Genomic DNA, 9,075 nt, shown 5'->3' on the forward strand with positions numbered 1-9,075 from the left:
TTATGGACTCCATTTTACTGGGAACAGCTGAGTCGGTGGATCACGGGACGAGACCTACGAACATTTCTTTGTACCTGGCGATCTAGCACCTCAGGATGATCTGTCTCCGTGATTATATTCGCTATGCTGATCTGTTCCCATTTCATCTTAAAGTACTCTATGACCAGGAACTGATCTGATGTTCATACTAACCTGGCTTATGGCTCCGGGGCGATCACGCCTGTAATTACCAAGCGTTACTGATTATGGCTGTGTATTGGAACATCCAAATCCTGCTTCCTCCTCATGCTGCTTGCTATCGCCGCTCACCTATGCTAACACACCCGCCTGTCCTTCCGGCTGCGTTGTGCCATGCTGCTTCTACACTGCTATCATTTAAGTATCACTCACTATTTTAGTGCTTTGAGTACTGAGAAAAGCGCTTTATAAATGTAATGAATTATTATTATTTATTATTAAACACTAAAGTACAAAAATGAAGTAGAAAGTAACACTAAACCGCAACACTGGCACACCACATCTACTAAACACTAAGAAACACTAAAGGAAAAAATACTATTCAGTAAGTACTGCGTCTACTAAACAGTAAATCAGTAAAGGAGAAAGGACTAACCGCGTCAGCTGCGGAGCTCAGCTCAGACCGAAATGAAGTGAATGAAATGAGGTGAATGGGGGGGAGATGATCACGTGACTCCAACACCCACCTTAACTCTCCATCCCTCCACAAACATAGTCTCTCGGATCCCAACTCTCCTTTCGCACACCGCGTCTACAAAACATTAAGAAACACTATGTAGAAACACTAAACGAAAAAATACTGTTCAGTAAGCACCGCGTCTACTAAACAGTAACGGAGAAAGGACTAAACACTTAGATGCTGTTTTAGATGCTGTGGCTCCATTAAAAACCAGGCAGCCTAAAATGAAATCTGAGCCCTGGCTGAATGACACAACTCGCGCTGTTAGACGCGAGTGCCGGAAAGCCAAACGCAAGTGGAGAAAGGACAATTTGCATGTATCGTTTCAAGTATTGAAAGACTGCTGGCGTCGTTATCAGTTTATTGTGAAAGATGCCAAAAGAGCGTACATGTCAAATATTATTCTGTCAAACTATCACAAACCTCGTGTGTTATTTGAAGTTATAGATAGGGTTTTAAATGCTCCACAGAATGCCTGCATGGAACCTTCTTTTGAGACATGTGAGAAATTTTTGCACTTCTTTGTAGATAAGGTGAACAATGTTAGGGCTCATATACCTCTCACTGTTTATGACCCCTTAGCTGTTCTCCCCTGCTCTGCTGTTTTTTATCAGTTTGAGCAGGTGACTCTATCTTGTTTACATGAGATTGTTGGTCAATCAAAGCCCTCAGGTTCTCCTTTTGATGTTGTCCCACCTTCTCTTTTTAAAGAGATTATTTCTGTTTTAGGGCCATCTGTTCTTGCTATTATCAATAGCAGCCTTTCCTCAGGCGTAGTTCCTATTTTATTTAAACATGCCATAGTGCAACCATTGATCAAAAAACCAAGCCTAGATCCCACTGTTCTATCCAATTTTAGACCGATTTCCAAGCTTCCATTTCTGTCCAAAATTTTGGAGAGAAGTGTGTATATTCAATTGAAAGCCTTTTTAGATAAAAGTGATGTGCTCGAAGTGTTTCAATCTGGTTTTAAGCCGCTTCACAGTACTGAAACCGCATTACTGAAGGTTTTTAATGACATCCTTTTGGCAACAGACTCAGGGGATTATGTGATTTTAGTTCTGCTCGATTTAACAGCTGCTTTTGATACTATACATCATAGTATTTTATTATCTCGTCTGGAGCATTGTGTGGGCATTCGTGGTACTGCCTTGGCGTGGTTTAAATCATACTTGACTCAAAGAACTTTTTCAGTGAGGCTAGATGAATTTAGATCCTCCTCTGCTTCACTATCATGTGGGGTTCCACAAGGCTCCATACTTGGTCCTCTGCTATTTTCTTTGTATCTCCTGCCTCTTGGCTCTATTCTTAGAAAGCATAAAATTGCTTTCCATTGTTATGCAGACGATACTCAGGTTTATGTTCCCCTCAAACGCAAGGATGCTTACTCCATACAAACTTTGGTTATGTGCCTAGAAGAGGTGAAAGCTTGGATGGCAGTAAACTTCTTAAATTTTAATGAAAATAAGACAGAGGTTATAGTTTTTGGTCCTGGGGGCACCAGTGGGTCTGTTTCTACTTCTGCTCCTGTGGATTTGGGTCCCCTTGCACAATATGGTACACCTGTCATTACAAATCTGGGTTTTAGGATAGATGAGGATTTTAGACTGGACGGTCAGATCAGCGCGTTGGTGAAATCTTGTTTTTTTCAGCTGAGACGTTTGGCGAAGATAAACATTCTTTCCAAAGATCAATTTACAACAGTAATCCACGCTTTCATTACAACCCGGCTGGACTATTGTAATTCGTTGTATGTTGGTGTTAGCCAGTCCACCCTGTCTCGGCTCCAGCTGGTGCAAAATGCTGCTGCACGCCTTTTAACTGGCACGCGAAAAAATGAGCACATTACACCTGTGTTATCCTCACTGCACTGGCTGCCTGTTCAGTTTAGAGTTCATTTTAAGATTCTTTTATTTGTTTTGAAGTCCTTAAACCTCGCTGAGATGCTGCATATGCACTCTCCTTCCCGCTCACTCAGATCAGCTGGTCAGCTGCTTCTGGATGTGCCGAGGACTCAGTGAAAGCTCAGGGGGATAGGGCTTTTACCGTTGTGGCTCCAAAGCTCTGGAATTCACTGCCGATTCTCATTAGACAGGCCTCCTCACTGCCCATTTTTAAGTCTGCTCTTAAGACTTAACTCTTTGGTTTGGCGTTTGATCCTGTGTGAGCAGTTGATTTTACTCTGTTTTAACTCTGTTTACTTGTGTTTACTATGTTTTAATTAGTTTCATTTATTGTATTTTATTTTACTTATTTATTATTTTGTTTAAAATTTATTTTAGCCTATGTTCAGCACTTTGGTCAGCGGCTGTTGTATGTAAAGTGCTTTATAAATAAAGTTGACTTGACTTGACTTGACTAAACACTATGGAAAAAGAACGGCAAAACCGTGTCCACTGCGGAGCTCAGCTAGGAGCGAGATGAAGTGAATGAAATGAGGTGAATGGGAGGGGAGATGATCACGTGACTCCAACACCCACCTTAACTCTCCGTTCCTACATAAACACAGCCACACGGATCCCAACTCTCCTTTATATATATATATATATATATATATATATATATATATATATATATATATATATATATATATAATAAGATAGATAGATAGATATGTGGTCAATTTCAGTGTATTTGATAAAGCCGTGTCAGGGATGTGGATCTAAAAAAGAAAGGGAAACCACACTGGAACAAAAGCACTACATTGACGCTGGGTGCCGCCAGTTTGCATAACCAAGTGGGGAATTTGCATATACCAAAGATTTAGTTGGAGTGAAAATGTGCATGGCTTTACACCAAGTTTAGTTTTTATACATCACGATGTGAGAGTGGAAACGGGAGTATGCAACATTTTTGTGCGTACACACCATTTATACATGGGGCCCCAGGCGTCCAATGACCTTCTTCCTGCAGCACCTCCTGGTGTGGTGGAAGTGCTGCTAAACAGGGCCCAGTAAACATCCAGGCACCTGCTGGGGGTGGCAATGGGCCCCAACAAGGTTGAGCTTCCATGCTCCAAACCTGTGGCCCTGTTGCAAGCCAAGGGGGCTGCCCTCTATCGGTCTGGGGAGACAGTATCCAGAATAAGCCCTCTCCCCCTGTCTTTCTGTGCTAAAGGCATCCCTGCTGGGAATGGGCCCAGGCAGTCTGTCACACCACAGATTGTCGTTAATGTTCAGATCAAGGAACTGAGAGAGCCATGACAAAACGTTAACCTTGGGCCATTGTGAATTCTGGGGTGCAGTTCTGATCATTATCCTTTTGTAGAAGCCATACTCTTTTTATGTTTAGCTTTTATAGATGGTGTGATGTTTGCTTCAGAATTTTCTAATATTTAATTGAATCCATTCTTCCCTCTACCAGTGAACAGTTCCTGGTGCTCCTGGCTTCAACACAAGCCTGAGACATGATTGATCTTCTCCCATCCTTAACAGTCAGAGATGTTTTCTTGTCATGGAATTCTGTGCCCTTTTTCCTCCAAACACACCTTTGCACATTTGGCCAAAAAGTTATTTTTTGACTTCATCAGTTCACATGGTTTGGTTCCAAAATGCACCAGACTTGTTTAGATGTTCATCTGCAACCTTTGAATTTTGTGGTGAGGACACAGAAAATATTTCTTTTCATGGCTCTTCCTTGGAGGTCATATTTGTGGTGGTGTTGCTGTACAGTAGAACAGTGCATCACCACTCCAGAGTCTGACTACAAAAGACCACCAGGAAGCTTTAAGACACAGGGGTTTAGATTTGCCATTCTAGCAATGCTATGAGCATTTGTCTTGGAAAGTTGTCTTGGTCATCCTGACCTCAGCTTGATTTCCACCATTGCTGTTAACTGCCATCTCTTAATAACGTTACTAACTGAAGAGATGGCTACTTGAAAACTCGTTGACATCTTCTATAGTCTTTTCCTGCTTTGTGACTATAAATTATTTTATTCCTCAGAGTGTTAGACAGCTGCTTAGAGGAGCTCATGGCTGCTGATTGTGGGATAAGGTTTGAGGAGTCTGAGAATTTATACAGCTTTGGATTTGGCATCGTCTGGCTATTCCTAATGATGATTGTGAACAAGCCAAAGCCCTAAGGAGCTAATTAGGGTCTGACGTCTTGGTAAAAATATATCCGAGACCTCTGATCTCTTGGGGTGCACATACATATCTGGGGTACTCCTTTTTTCACTCTACAAATCAAAAATAAGACACAAATCTTGTTTAAAATGCAGAAAAGAATGTGTTATCTTTAACTTTATGGCTTTTGGGGATCAATTCTTCTGATATTGACTTAACTATTCACAGTAACAGTTATTTTCATCAGGTGGGTCCCCACACATTTGCATGTCACTGTGTATGAGATGTCATGAAAGTGTTCATCTTGGTAATGCTACGTCTGAAAAGGATCGTCTGCTTGGCAGAGTATATCGTGCACCCAAGTGAAGAATTAAAGGATGGAGCCCTTAACTTTTTACTATAGAAAATGGTGGTGTATCTAAAATGATAAATTACAATTATTTTTGAGGGATACTCTGATTTTTTTTTGTCCTGTCCTGATCATATGTCTGGTTCTTTTCAGTCAGTGCCATTATTGACAGCTAAGCCACATTTGTTTCCTTAGCGGTTTTCCTGCTTTCACTGCATTGTTGAATGTCGATGTGCTCAGCTGTGTGTTGTACCTAAACGTTTCTCATCAAATTAGTTACACCAAATGTCTTTCTTTTAAATACACCACAAATAGCAACTATCTTTTTAATTTTAAACTGTATATATAAAATTCCTATCACATTTCAGATATTTTAAGATATTTCCACACAGCAGTGATTTTCTTCATCAGTTTCCACTCTGTGCACTCTGTCAGTGCTGCGTGTGTCCTCAGCTTAACATATTCCATGCCATGAAATCGGTAGACCAGTCAAGAAACTACAAGTCGATTTCACATTAAACAACAAAAACTGGGCAATTTTAATTCAAGACTGATTAATTTGTGTAACACTACTGTTTAATTCAGTTGTATTTCTTCTTTATAGCGCTCTTCATTGAGTGCAGGCTTGGACTGCTTGATTTTTGCAGCCATAACAGAGATAATAATTCCATACATTAACACACACATTGCATCAAATAGACAGTAAAACCTGGCAAATGTTAGCTTACTCAACATAAATAAGTCGTGATAGTAGATACCCTTTAACATTATAATGGTGAGTATAAATGTCACCAGCGTGTCACAAAGGTTACCCGTCCTGGGGTCACCTGCCTCTCCCCTGTAGAGCTGAAACACCAACAGCTGTGCTGTTCCTCGGTTTTCTCATCTTCTAATTCTTCTCCGAGGTCACTGCAGTTCTGTAGGCCTGTGCACTGAGGCATCACTCATCCATTGCTCTCTTTTGCTTTGGTGAATGAAAGAAGACATTTTGTTGTTTGTTTTGGTGTCAAGTGGTTTTAGTTCAATTGTGGATAAATGTCAGGACACATTCTAATTATTGAAGGGCACTTTTCATGCTTGGCATGGCATTCTGTTTTATATAGTACCCTCCATAATTGTGGAGACAAAGAAACATTCTTCTTGCATTACTCCTTTAATCCACCATTTAAAATTACAAATTAAATAATTCAGATGTAATTAAAGTACAAATTACTGATTTTCATTTAAGGGGATTTGCAAACATTTCAGTCACACCTTGTAGAAATGACAGCACTTTTTCTGAATCGTCCTCCCATTTCCGGGCACCGTAATGTTTGAGACAATTGGTGCCAGAGGTGTTTGTGATTCCTCAGGTGTGTTTCATTGCTTTAGTCTTGCAGGCCTAAGACACCTCAGCTTACTCCTACCTACGGACTACCTTTGGTCTCTGTAGTTGCCATTGTTCAACATGAGGGCAAGAGCTGTGCCAATGAAAGTTAAAGAAGTTGGAAAAATAATAATGAAATCATTAGAGACATCGGAAAACCTTAAGATTACCCAATTCAACTGTCTGGGATATCAATAACAAGAGAGAACACACTGGTGAGCTCAGTAATCATAAAGGGACTTGTAGGCCAAGTAAGACCACCACTGCTGAAGACAGCAGACGTTGCTGCAGATTTCATTTTGATCACGACTTGCATACCCTGATGGTAACGATATTGGATGTATCTCTCTGCCGTCTTAAGTATACCATCCCATACAGATGGCATTACGTGGCTCAGGGTGACTGAGAGATTCCTCACCGGTCATGCAGTTCACACTGAAAAGCCTCCATCGCCAAATAACCTACAGCTGTTAAGACCAGTAAGAGAACTGGGATTGTGTGATTTCTGCATGGTGGTCTCTGTAATGAAGGCTGCAGTTCAGCACACACTTCAAAGAGGATGTCAGTAGGGAGTCTGAATCAGCTAAGTCATCATTATGAGCCAAAATGTCATTGTGATACATCAAAACTCGCTTCTTGTGTAGCCTGTCAAACATCAGAATGTGAAATGTGTAATAAAATGAGATTTTCTATTCAGTTCTTCGTTTTCCCACCTGGAGTTGCTAAAATGCCAACACAAATAAAGTCTGCATTGGACTTACAAATGCTCAAAACTTGAGGGAACTTTGGGACAATTTAAATGGCAAGTTCTAGTTTTATAAATCCTAACTTTTGCATAAGAAACAGATTTCATATATGTGGCTGAGCATAAAGAAGTTTTATACATTTGGCCCTGGTGAGCAGTTGTAATAGAGAATGTAAAATTAACAAATTAAGTGTGTTTTCCAAGTGCAACAAAAGTTTTATAATTGCTTATGCTGATCAAAGGTTGTTCCTAATTTCAGCCATCATGTATTTAATGTGAATTAATGTTGATAATAAGGCAGCGAATTGAAAATAAGTGCTTTTTTTTTCCTTTTTGTTTTAAATTTTACACAGGAAAGAAAAATCACTGCAGTGTGGAATGTGGCAGAGAATTCACTAACAGGAGTGCTCTTCAGAAACACACGAGAGTTCACACTGGAGAGAAGACATATTGCTGTAATGAATGTGGTAAACAGTTTTCACAAATTAGCAGTCTTCAGATACACACGAGAGTTCACACTAGAGAGAAGCCCTATTGCTGTAATGAATGTGGTAAGCAGTTTTCACAAATGAGCAGTCTTCAGAGACACACGAGAGTTCACACCGGAGAGAAGACATATTGCTGTAATGAATGTGGCAAACAGTTTTCACGAAAAGGCCATCTTCAGATACACACGAGAGTTCACACTGGAGAGAAGCCATATTGCTGTAATGAATGTGGTAAACAGTTTTCACAAATGAGCAGTCTTCAGATACACATGAGAGTTCACACTGGAGAGAAGCCATATTGCTGTAATGAATGTGGTAAACAGTTTTCACAACAAGGCGATCTTCAGACACACACTAGAGTTCACACCGGAGAGAAGCCATATTGCTGTAATGAATGTGGTAAACAGTTTTCACAAATGAGCGGTCTTCAGAGACACACGAGAGTTCACACCGGAGAGAAGACATATTGCTGTAATGAATGTGGCAAACAGTTTTCACAAATGAGCGGTCTTCAGAGACACACGAGAGTTCACACCGGAGAGAAGACATATTGCTGTAATGAATGTGGCAAACAGTTTTCACGAAAAGGCCATCTTCAGATACACACGAGAGTTCACAACAGAATAAAAACGGTAGGAGTTCACAAATCAATCCAGAAAAACAAGAACCCTTCAGGACTCAAGAGTGAGGTTCAGTCGTGTCCTAAAAAGAAAGCAAACCAAACTATTGTTGAGAAATGAATCTCAAAGAGAAACCATATTGCTGTTTGGAATGTGGCAAACAAATCTGTCAGAGCAGTACACTTCAGAGACGCACCAGAATTCACACCAGAGAGAAGTACAACTGAACTGTCCTGACTAAAAAGTGAGGTTCTCTCCTGCCTGGACAGTAAGCACATGTAACGACTCAAATCCATCCTACTTAGTGTTGTGTCAAAAACAAATCAACATGGAGGAGAAATAGAAGTTTATATCCTTTTTCCTTTTCCAGAAACAAAATAAAGAACAGGGCATCACAAACTGCTTCTCACCAAAGCCCCTACAACCTCCACTGCGCGCCCAACTCTGTTTTCATAACATACGTGTTACATATAGAACTGTTTACAATATATTATACACTTTCATCAGAAAAAAAAAAAAAAATGCTTTACAATATACATAGCCTCACACAATAAATAATAGTTCAGCTTTATAATATTATGCGTTTTGCTATTTTAAAATAATAGAAAATAAAAAAACTTACCTTTACAAAAACAAACAAAAAAAAAAGAACAGGGTTTCATACAAACAGCTTCTCGCCAAAGCTTATTAAATAATAAATCAAATCAATTACTAATAATTATAAACACAAACTATTAATACAAA

At 39.9% G+C, this 9,075-nt stretch overlaps 1 protein-coding gene across 1 annotated transcript in view; it reads left to right on the forward strand.

Annotated features, from left to right (window-relative positions):
- The window catches only part of LOC114642351 (zinc finger protein OZF-like), a 449,463-nt gene extending 440,728 nt beyond the window's left edge, over positions 1-8,735 (forward strand). Inside the window, exon 4 of the transcript XR_007934808.1 lies at positions 8,637-8,735. The gene's annotated coding sequence lies outside the window, so the exon portion shown is untranslated. The remainder of the gene's footprint in view (positions 1-8,636) is intronic.
- The last annotated feature ends 340 nt before the right edge of the window (positions 8,736-9,075 follow it).

Source organism: Erpetoichthys calabaricus, chromosome 1, assembly GCF_900747795.2.
Source record: "Erpetoichthys calabaricus chromosome 1, fErpCal1.3, whole genome shotgun sequence".
Taxonomy (NCBI): Eukaryota; Metazoa; Chordata; class Cladistia; order Polypteriformes; family Polypteridae; genus Erpetoichthys; species Erpetoichthys calabaricus.